The 12,118-nt window shown below is 38.1% G+C and overlaps 1 long non-coding RNA gene across 3 annotated transcripts in view; it reads left to right on the top strand.

Moving 5' to 3' along the window:
- Positions 1–417: 417 nt before the first annotated feature.
- LOC141986411 (uncharacterized) overlaps positions 418–12,118 on the top strand; it is a 103,347-nt gene continuing 91,646 nt past the window's right edge. For all 3 annotated transcript variants that reach the window (XR_012639272.1, XR_012639273.1, XR_012639274.1), the window contains exons 1-2: positions 418–726; positions 5,733–5,822. This is a non-coding gene — a long non-coding RNA (uncharacterized LOC141986411). The remainder of the gene's footprint in view (positions 727–5,732; positions 5,823–12,118) is intronic.

The following is a 12,118-nucleotide window of genomic DNA, read 5'->3' as shown; positions in this document are numbered from 1 at the left end:
AGTTTTGGTTATTACAGCACTAACCAGGACATTATTTAAAATATATGTATCCAATAAAAACACACTGCAAAATGAAACAAGGAGAAACAATTTTGGTGAAAAAAGAGATTTGTTTCTGTTCAAACCAAACTGAAGTTTTTTGTTTAGTTTTTGTTTTCCAATTTTTTGTTTATTACTATCTCAGCTCTAGGTGAAAGATTTTTAAAAAATTAATCTGACCTGGAAATACATGATTGTGAAAACATTGGTAAAAGCAAGGACAACATTATCTTTACCAGGCATGATGGAAATTAAAAGTACTATAGTAAGAGCAGTAAATAAGGCTTTTTGATGAAGTCGTAAATCACCATGGAAATGAAACAAAAGGTCTGGAAAATTGGAGCACATCTATATTTAGAGTTACAGAAAGCCAATCTGGATATTTTGTAGAGAACACTTGCTAGAGAATCTTCTCCTTTTGGGGTCTTTCACTGTCCTGGATTTTAGACTGTCCTGGATTTCTTCGGTCTCTGATTCTGGAACTTCAAACCCTTGTTCCTGAGATCAATGACAACAGGCTGAAGCTATAACTAGACTTACACCAGGCAAGAAAGACCCACTGGGAAGGCGATGGAATGAAGAAACCAAGCTTTCCACATTCCTTTGACTAGGCACCCAGGGCTAACAGTTTACCAGGAAATGTCAGTACCTTGCCTAAGCTGTAATGCTCCAACACTTCTAACATGAGTGAGTACAGATAGTCCTTTCCTACCTCCATTTTGTGTATGGTTTTGAAATATTAGTCTGAGACAATAACTGGGTCCTTAATCCCAAAAGGAGGCTACTTGTTAAGAAGAGTCTTTTAAGCAAAAGCCTCTTTAAAGAGAATATTTAAACGAAAGAGAGGGAAAGGACTCTTTTAGAATGAATGTGTAGCTTATTTGATTTTTCATACATTTTAAGCTTAGTCAGTTTTTCTTCCTTTGTTATTTAATAGACATTAAAAGCCTGGTTGTTCATTGTCAGCTGCTTAAGTCACTGAGCACAGAAAAAGAACCTGGAGAATACCTTTTTTTACTGGTACAACATTAGGCAGTTAACATCTCAAAACCCCTTTTTCCCTTAGTCTGAAAACACCTGCTGCCTCAGATAGGCAAGTGCCATGATAAACTCTCCTCTCATTGGTGAATGAAAGTGATTAATGGACTTTTTTTGTTGTTGTTGGGGCTGATAGGATGAAGCTAAAGCTTATTAGTTTTCCCCTAGTGGTTCTAAAAAGGTGCCCCAATCTGGTAGACCACTCATCTGCTTCTCTGTTGGCAGAATCCTCCATTTCATATATTTTCTACACCCTTTCCCTTCTTGTCTCATGTACCTCAGTTTGGCATAGATTAACATTTGGGAAATATACAGATTTGCTTTTGGCAGACTTGTGCCTACAACAAGTTTTGGAGACGAATTCAAGAAAATTTATTATTACACAAAGAGCCTGAACCAATTGTCTGGGTCAAGAAGGGATTTTCTTCCTGTAGCATATTGAATGTGTGATGTAGTTTCCCTCTCCATTCTAGTGAATTCTACAGATATCAGTAATTTTTTTTCAGGAAGGCCGGCTAATGGGACCCTATTTGTAGCAGGAGTATGATTTGCATACTGTAAGGTGGGAAACTGTCCCAATCCAACCAATTTCGGGTTAATCAATTTTCACCTTTATTTTGCACATTTTCAGATAGCACTATAGTGCCTTTCAGTGTGTGAACATATGCTTATGCCAAACAATAAACAGAAAAGATGGAAATGGTAGGGGGCCCAAGTTACCGTATTCAGGGGCACCGGGAAGTTCGCCTGTTCTTCATGATAGTCATTGTCACCTCTGATCTCTGGTGTGGTCCTTCAGTCCTGTTCTTTTAGTGTCTGGTCCAGTGTTTCTCCAATTTGCAGCTTGTTCACTTGGGTCTTCCACATTATATATGTTTTAATATTTCTCCAATCAGCATTAAGCATGTCAAGCATTTGTTGTAGGTAACCCATACAGTGCACATGCACAAGCTTCAATTTTAACACCTTTTTTGTTTGTTATTCTGTTTGTGTCACCCTGCTCCTAGATTTTCCTAGTAAAGGGAGTTTCTTGTCATAATCTGTTTGTGTACTTTTCTACATAAAATCGTCCACTACAACATTTTACCTTTGCCCTGTCAGAAACAGCAAATGTATACATGATTAGAAAAACTGGCAAAAACCACCCTCATGACCATAAGGCCTTGGCCTAAGTGTTATCTGTTCTAAACTCATTCACTAGTCATAATTTGTAAATTATCAAAGTATAACTAACAAAACTTTAAATCTTACCATTTAGCAATGCTTCCTTTTTATATTTCAGTATCATAATTCAGTGTGTGTTCATTATCTCACATACACTGGTGTGGTGGAGGGGGGAGAAGGAATAAAGAGCACCATGATCTCAAAATATCAATATTTTCTTTATAATCTTTAAACATGAATTTTCAGAGATTTTTCATTCATGTTCTCAAATCAAAAACAAAGAAAAAAAAAACATTGTTAGTAAATTTTCTCTGTGTTGCATTTTGAGGGATGTCTTAATTTTAATGACTCAATAATGATCATTCCCCAACAACAGTATGGCAGCAGTGGGTTCGTTTTGTTTTATTAGGACTAATGTTGTAGAACTGTGAGACCTTTAGAGTGGATTCTGTAGTAGTTAGGGTTGTGCTGTCCATTCTTTTTTCTTCAGGAATGGGGTTCATGTTAATTCTTAGTGGACTAAAGGACACACAGGAGTAAGTCAGGTGTGGGGATGGGGCTCAAGATAGGGTACAATGATAAGGGAACTCAGATGAATCTGACCCCTTTAATGGTTGTGGCTACAAAGGGGTCACAGCCTAACTGGTTGCACACAAGCTTTGTGCCCAGGCAGCTTTCAAGGCCTTTAGTGATGTTTTAGACTGCAGGGACTAAGAGGTGCTGAGTAACTATGATCCATATTAAAATCAATAAAGTTGTGGCCACAGGCCTTTAAAATCCATAGTACTTGTCTGTGTGCTTATTTGATGCCGTCACAAATGGCACCAGCAAAATCCATTATCGTTTGTGTCAAGCATTTAGAAACAGATGTAAGGCTCCCCCAAGGGAACACAATTATTTACAGCCTTTTGTTGTTTAAATTGGCAAGAGGTGTTTTCTAGCTGAGAATGAGTCTGGAGAGAGTGGACAATTAAGCTGTATGATTTTGCACCAATCTCCATTGGTGATCACATAATTACCCTTCATTTTTAAGTCACTGCCTATTGTGGTCCCATTGCAACAAGCAAGCAAGACCCCATCACACAAAAGAGTACTCCCTTAAAACATAAAAATGATTTCTACCAGCAAGAAAACCATACATACAAATGAACAATTGTACCATTCTTAATACAATTAGGCTCTTGGACACTAACACAGTACAAATAAATAATAAAATGTGCAATATCCAGAAATCACATTCAGAGCAGCAGATTTATATTCCAACAGCAACAGCTTTATGACCAGCTGGAACAGGGTACAGGGGTTGCCACAGTTCACCAAAAGAATTTCATGTTAGGTCTCTAATGAAAGCCTCTGTCATGTTGGTCATCATAACCATTGTAAAATGTATATACATGGGAAAATGTGAGGAGTTATGTATATATACTAAAAATATGTTCTCTATGCCTAATTAATAATAGGTCACTCAAAGATAGTATGTCTTGAGACAAACTCTTCCAGACAGGGGGTGAGAGAAAATTATCTCCAGGGAAGACTTAGAATGTTAATAAATTCCTATTATATGACATACAATACAAGTCAAATGCTAAAGAACTGTCAGAGACTTCATAAGGAAACTAACAGGCAGGGGTAAACAGCAGTGGCAACCTTATCTTGAGGTGAACATCAAAGGTCTATTCTGGTGTATTTAGGGACACAAAGAGACACCCTGGCATCCTTCACATAGGAGGAAACAAAGAACAAGTTTGCTTAATGAGAAAGGGATCCCAAAAAGGCTTGGTTGAAAAGTAATGAGATTTGGAAACAAGGTTAGGGTCAAGAGTCAGGTTAAGGGGAAACTGTGAATGGCTGAGGCATTTCCATTCCAGTTTAGGAAGCAGCTATACAGCTGTCAGACAAATTGATGCACTAATTGGTGGCTAATGGACTTCATCCAAAAAGAGTGCAGGGTTTTCGTAATTCATGATTAAAAATATTGTAATAAATCAGTCAGAGCACAGGTATTGGAGTAACATAGTTGTACAGTAGGGAAGACAGTGATTCAACAGCATCTCTGTCCTCTAACTGGCTAAAACAATTCCTTTTCTTTGAAAAGAATTATCTGATACTATTTCGTTGGTTTTACTGGTCTAAAGCCTCCACTTGTATTCTAATTAAGATTAATGTGTTAGTGAAAACTTGTTGACATTGTAAAAGTTAATAGCCCAAGGCAAGTCTGTGTAAAATGCTCTTGAAGTTAACTTAATTGAAGTAATTGTAATACAGTTAAAACTGAACAACATGGAGCACACTGACAAAGGCAAAACAGCCTGGGGTTACTGCTGGAATTGTATTAGCCTACCGAGTAATGATGTGGTATGGCATCACCATAAAGAGCACTACATCTTATTCCATTCCACCTGGAGATAATATAATGCTTTTTGCTAGGTCCAACACAAGAAGTTGAGGCGGACTATTGAGTTAGGGTAGACTATGATTGGAGGCAAGTTTCTTTTAGCACTGCTTGTTGTTACAACTAAAATTCATCATTGTTTAATTATAAGCCATTTTTACATTATCACCATGCTATTTTCTTTTATCCTGAATATCTAGATAGCACTCTTGCTGCTCCCGCACTATCCCTCCCCATTCCTCCCCAGCAATAGGATCTCCATGTGGCAGTTTGCAAAATGTACAGATTCTGTTTTGGATGCCACAATCAATCATACTTCAAATCAATGATTGCATAGTTTCCCCAATCCAGCATTTGCTTCCTGTAAAAGCTGCAAGATGTTTTCCATCTGCTTCTTTGCTGCTGTGTCTGACAAAGCTTTTCCCAAGCATGCTAGGAATGAAGGTTTGAATTACTCCTACCAGACTGCAGTAATGTGCATCCATTTGCATGGTTAATTGTAACAGAATCAATTGACGTTTTTGTCCTCCCATGACACTCCTTTAAAGTTTTGTCCAATTAAAGGAAAAAAGATTGCAACAGTAAGAAAATATAGGGTCTTTGAGGCAAGCAGGATTTATATTTGTGTGCATGGATAGTGTCTAGACTAGCACTTTGTGGGTACTATGATAATACAAATAATAAATAAAATTGAAAGATACGAAAAAGATTTAGTAAATTTTAGCAGCTGATACCATGTCACACATTCTGCTTCAGCACTTATTATTCTAGTTGCTTGATTCCTGTGGGGAGGAAGTAATGTAGTATAGTAATACTATATTATGGTAATAACATTGTGCATTGTAAAGGTGATCAGATTATCTTCATGTTAATACATCTGTGAATATAATGAAAGGTGCTGTTGTCAGTCTGCATGGGAGTGAAGCACCCTACAGTGCAAATGGCCTGGATAGTTACATCCCATTTGCTTCATTGAACAAAAGATATTCCAATCCAGTAGACAGAAGGCAAAATTCACCACTGAGGCATTTGTAAAAGGGCTTGGTCAGAGAAAGAAAGCATGAAATGAATTTATGACAAAGAAATCTGTATATTTCAGGAACCTGTATATTGCAGGCAGATTTCCAGGCCCTCTTTCACAAGAAGAAGCAATGAAAAGGTAAAGAGGAAGACTGAGAAAAGGAAAAGGGTAAGTATATTTCTATATATGATGGCTCTGCCCTGCAAACTGGTAGCTCCCTTAACTGCCATTATCTTTCGTTGGAACTCTCAATATGTGGGTTCTACACCTCACAGGAACAGCCCTTCATGACAATGAAGAAAAGACCCCCAGAAGATAAATGAGCCATTCTAAATCTCCTCTTTCTCAAAAGCTGGTAATACTATGGGTGACACTGCTCTGATTAAAGTGAAATGAAACACGTATATTATTCAATGAAGAGTGATGAGCTGGCAGCCTTCCTCTCCTGAAATGCAGGTTGATAGAGTTTTGGAGATCACTAAGGAGAATATAAGAGTATTCCATGCTCTGTAAACATTGGAGCATCAATCCACTAAGCTTCAAACCAAATTTTATTCCATATATGGGTCATTTCTATAACTTGGTAATTTACACTAGTGCTATCATGTAGTGCAGTACTTTTTTGCTTTTTCAATAATATTTTTGCAGGAGTTATTTGCTCAGTTCAACGTTTTTGTTGATAATTTATCTCTTTTCCTTACCCTCTCCCCTCCCCACCAAAAAATCTGGCCTTCTTATACTTAGCTGTCTGATTGCTGGCAGATGTTCCAGGTACATCCCTACAGAACAAGCCATCTGCACTGCTGAATGTCCCAGGTATATCCTAACAGGCAGTTGGCTTCCACTGAATGTTAATGGCTGATAGCAACACAACAGGTGCAGTGGAGGTCCAGCAGGAAAAGTTTTATGGAATTCAGACATGGGCACCCAAGCTACGTGTTGGTTTGAGATTTGGTGAATAAAAAAAAAAAAACATACAAAATCTAGGTTTTAAGTACATTTAGGCATATATTTAAATCATGCCTTTTATGTTTGAATAAATGTATTATGAAAAGAGCCTGAAGGGCACCTTTTTATGATGTGATTCTTTATTTTAAACAAAGATTTAACCTATTGCACAGCAAGGAAGTAGGCAGTTATGGAGATTACGAAATATATAACTTTAAAAATATTTATAAACAGCATTGTATTTTAGCTTTGTTGTTATATGCTAGAAAGACTAAGTTATATACATTTGACCTTTAATGTTACATTTGTCCATGAGTATACAAAAAAAGGTTGTGGTTTTTTTTAAGATTTCTGTTCTACAGCTTTGTAATTTAAAACCAGTGGTACAATACAGATGGCATTACTGATATTCCTCTTGCTACATCAGGGCATCAAATAAATGATTTATTTCTATTTATGTGTGCCTTTTCCAAAGACTATAAAACTCTGCCATTCAAGAGAAAGTTTGACTGTTTAATCCTATATGCTGTGTATCAGATCCCTTTTCTCTAGGAGATTTTGTTGTAGTCACAATTGAAGCAGAAGTTACTGCTTTATTACTGATACTATGATGCACTTAAGTTAATTTTTGCCATGCTTGTTCTTCAACATCTCTGTAGCAATCACCATTGACTAGCCATTTTTAGCCATTTGCACTAAACTGTTTCACTTAAGACAATATTAAAGAAGCGCTAGAACAATTGTTATTTTAGTTACTCTCTACAAACTTTAACCAAATAAAGTGCTTGAGAAGAGTGCTAGACTGAGAGGCCTTCACTTCCTAAGGCTATTTCGCTATGAAACAAGACTAGTACAGGCAACACATGGTATCTGAATTTCTCCATACTGCCTTGTCAATATACATTTTCTAGAGAGAACACCGGTAGGGGCAAGATGCTAATTCCACTTTTAAGACCGGGTTAGTTTATGATCTCTGTGCTGAGGCCACCAATAAGGATGCCAACTAGTAACAAATGGAGCAGTGACTATGCAATATGCACACTTCATAAGAACTGAACTAAGGCCCACACATTTCATATAGACTAAAAACAGACCTAATCTGGATTCGATCTGAATCAGCTCCCTAGGGATCAAGGCTCACTATCATTCAGTCTCCTGATTTTTCCAGTCCTTCTGTTATAAGACAAGCAAGACTGTAGCAGAGACATACCTTTTAGGTGTCAATCCATTGAAGAAAATGAGAGATTTGGATGCCAAAGAACTGCAAGATCAAGCTTATTCATAACACACAAAACCAAGTCCCTGACCACTCTTTAAAGATTTCATGGCACGTGAGTGGGAAGTGTTTGTTAGTGCCCTATCCAAATTCTAATTGAAATTAGTACAGTTTGGCTACCCATAGTTTCTTCTGGTGCATTTAGCATCAAATGTCCTTTCTAAAAACTGCTGTGAAACATTACTGACACAGAATACCTGTCACACTGCACTTCCACGCCATGTGGCTATGGTTCAGTGGTTGGCAAGAGATTTCATTACTGTATATGCAGTCTATAGGGCATTTGGGGATTCTTCTGGAAGAGTGGAAGTATAGACATGTAAACTGTCACAACTACCAATTTCAGACTAATCACTGAGATATTGCCATAGTTGTAATCCTAAAATGAAGTGCATTGGTTTCCTTTGGGCTTGCAGAAACACTCATTAATGTTGTGTTCTACTCTACTTGTATACTCTACTCTGCCTATTTTGTTATAGTGAGCAAGCAAGGTATTGAAGTGAATGAGGATTCTTTCAATCCTACAATCTCAAAAAAATACAGAAACTTGATTTTGTTTTCAGTGGCTCATACTGCAGAAAAACTGGGATTTTAGCACTACAGTTCTTCTATCGAAGGCTTTATAAACTGTTTGTATGCTTTTTTTAGCTATAATCTATACGGATTTCTTTAATATTAATAATTACTAAATGAATTTAAATTGGGAGTCTATACATTTTGATCTGTGCTTTTAATGGCACTTCTTAGCCCAGTCCAGCTACCCAATACAAGTAAGGTTTTCAATAACATTAAAACTACAATTAAACTGCCCCTTAGATTTCACAGACTGGCTGTGTGTTAACTTGATTTGTGCGCCACAGAGAGGAAAATGGAATTCTAAAGAGCCGGAAGGAAACCACAAAACTGCCAAAACTACTTTAAAATATTTAATTTATTATTCCAAAGGTTTGAATATCCGTGTGTCTCTCTCTTCCTTAATGTCTAATTAGATACCATATAAATTGAAGACGCAGTCTTTCAAAGACAATAACTTTATTCATACAGGTTCAGTTCAATGGGATGTTTCATTTGAGTGAGGGTTTGCAAGATCAGGCCCTCATTTACTTTAATTTAAAACATTTACCTGTTTGCTTCTTTCTTAGGTGTGGATGGTGAAAACTTTAGAGGTTCATTCACGTTTGGTGCAATTCCACTGACTTCAAGATAACTGTATTGATTCCAGTAGAGCTCCATAAATGAATTTGGTCCATTATTCCTTGACATTCTATTTTCTGCTGATTTATTTTGTTATTCTTTTAATAATTAAAATCTGTGTATGATTTCTTCATTAAGTAACCAGTGGAGATAATAGTTTATTATTTAAACAAGTGAGAAAGCAGATACAATTTGAGCTATAGCTGATTTTGAAAACAGTTCATTTTTGTTTTTGGTTTTTTAAGTGACAGCAACAATTTGTCAACATAGATCTTTCTTGCCCATTTAATGGAAATGGTAGCTTCTGTAAAATGTGTAACTAGAGTTAGGTTATACAATACTGTTTCTATCAATCATAAATCTGATTTCAAGCAAAGAGCTAAAATTCCCCTAATAACTTCTAACAATCTGTGGATTTGCAATGTTAAATGCCATTTGCTATTTTCATATGTTCAAGCTATGTGATGTTAGTTCCAGCTTAGTTAGACAAGCCATATATGAAGTGACTGCTAACCAGATTTTTCTCTTATATCTTCATTCAGATAGGAGTACAGGCAGATGCAGGAATCTGTTCCACACCTAAGGGAAAGGAACTGGTGCAGTGCACTGGAAATGTTAACCTTGTGAGCCTGACTCAGATGAAGGGCACAGTGGGAATCACCTCCCACCAAAGACTGTCAAAAAAGGGGTTGCACAGCAGGATGTCACAGCTTTGACACAATTGGAAGCAGTGGAGAAGAGAGCTAAAAATATAGGAAAACAGAGTACCAAGACTGAGACAAACCAAAGTATGAGGAAAAAGAGAAGGAGTACTTGTGGCACCTTAGAGACTAACCAATTTATTTGAGCATAAGCTTTCGTGAGCTACAACTCACTTCATCGGATGCATACTGTGGAAACTGCAGAAGACATTATATACACAGAGACCATGAAACAATACCTCCTCCCACCCCACTCTCCTGCTGGTAATAGCTTATCTAAAGTGATCACTCTCCTTACAATGTGTATGATAATCAAGTTGGGACATTTCCAGCACAAATCCAGGTTTTCTCACCCTCCGCGCCCCCCCCACACAAACTCACTCCACCTGCACATCCACCAATGTGATATATGCCATCATGTGCCAGCAATGCCCCTCTGCCATGTACATTGCTCAAACTGGACAGTCTCTACGTAAAAGAATAAATGGACACAAATCAGATGTCAAGAATTATAACATTCATAAACCAGTTGGAGAACACTTCAATCTCTCTGGTCACGCAATTACAGACATGAAGGTCCCTATCTTACAACAAAAAAACTTCAAATCCAGACTCCAGCGAGAAACTGCTGAATTGGAATTCATTTGCAAATTGGATACTATTAATTTAGGCTTAAATAGAGACTGGGAGTGGCTAAGTCATTATGCAAGGTAGCCTATTTCCCCTTGTTTTTTCCTACCCCCTTCCCCTCAGACGTTCTGGTTAAACTTGGATTTATGCTGGAAATGGCCCACCTTGATTATCATACACATTGTAAGGAGAGTGGTCAGTTTGGATGAGCTATTACCAGCAGGAGAGTGAGTTTGTGTGTGTGGGGGGGGGGTTGAGAAAACCTGGATTTGTGCTGGAAATGGCCCACCTTGATTATCATGCACATTGTAGGGAGAGTGGTCACTTTGGATGAGCTATTACCAGCAGGAGAGTGAGTTTGTGTGTGTGTGTTTTTTGGGAAGGGGGGGGGGGGTGAGAAAACCTGGATTTGTGCTGGAAATGGCCCACCTTGGTTTTCATGCACGTTGTAAGGAGAGTGGTCACTTTGGATAGGGTATTACCAGCAGGAGAGTGAGTTTGTGTGTGTGGTTTTTGGAGGGGGGTGAGGGGGTGAGAGAACCTGGATTTGTGCAGGAAATGGCCCACCTTGATTATCATACACATTGTGAAGAGAGTGGTCACTTTGGATGGGCTATTACCAGCAGGAGAGTGAGTACAAGTACTTCTTCTCTTTTTGCGAATACAGACTAACACAGCTGTTACTCTGAAACCTGTCAAAGTATGAGGGTGCATCAGAAGGCTGCAGAAACTACAATATCTCCAGAAACAAGCCACAGGTTGTCTCAGAGCTATTGTCCTCAATGGTAAAGGGTGGGAAAATAGTTAGGGTTTTGACAGAACTCCCCTGAAAGATATTTTCAAGGGCAAGGGGATATACAATCAATCCCTAAAACCATGAGTCAACATAGAAAATTAATTATAGTAACTCCTACCCTGCAGATGGAGGGCCAGATAACCCAAATAACCGAAACCATAAAAGAAACCTATGCAAAACAGATTAGCATGCTTTCCTGTCCCTGTATGTTTAAAGCATGTAGTGTAAAGCAAATACCCAATAGTTACTATTACAGAAAAGCAACCCCCTATAGTTGTACACAAATAACTTCACAGAGAAGGTTTATGTAACAACCATCCCCTGCTGCCTCTCATCCCTCATCCCCCCCACCCCAAATTTTAATAAGAAGCTTATCATTGTTTCATAGTCAAGACTGAAAGTAAGACATTCCAGAAATTTATTCTTGGGGATAAATTAATTTCCTTCAACATAACGCTCAATAAAATGGGTTTTGTGTACAGAAAGCTTTATGTAGAGTGATGCACCTCCTAGGTAACCCATTCTAGTGTTTCACCACCCTCCTAGTGAAAAAGTTTTTTCCTAATATCCAACCTAAACCTCCCCCACTGCAACTTGAGACCATTACTTCTTGTTCTGTCATCTGCTACCACTGAGAACAGTCTAGAACCATCCTCTTTGGAACCCCCTTTCAAGTAGTTGAAAGCAGCTATCAAATCCACCCTCATTCTTCTCTTCTGCAGACTAAATAATCCCAGTTCCCTCAGCCTCTCCTCATAAGTCATGTGCTCCAGCCCCCTAATCATTTCTGTTGCCCTCCGCTGGACTCTTTCCAATTTTTCCACATCCTTCTTGTAGTGTGGGGCCCAAAACTGGACACGGTACTCCAGATGAGGCCTCACCAATGCCGAATAGAGGGGAATGATCACTTCCCTCGATC

Source organism: Natator depressus, chromosome 4 (assembly GCF_965152275.1).
Source record: "Natator depressus isolate rNatDep1 chromosome 4, rNatDep2.hap1, whole genome shotgun sequence".
NCBI classification, from domain to species: Eukaryota; Metazoa; Chordata; order Testudines; family Cheloniidae; genus Natator; species Natator depressus.
The sequence above is the reverse complement of the archived record's forward strand: the minus strand, read 5'-3'. Positions and strand labels throughout refer to the sequence as shown.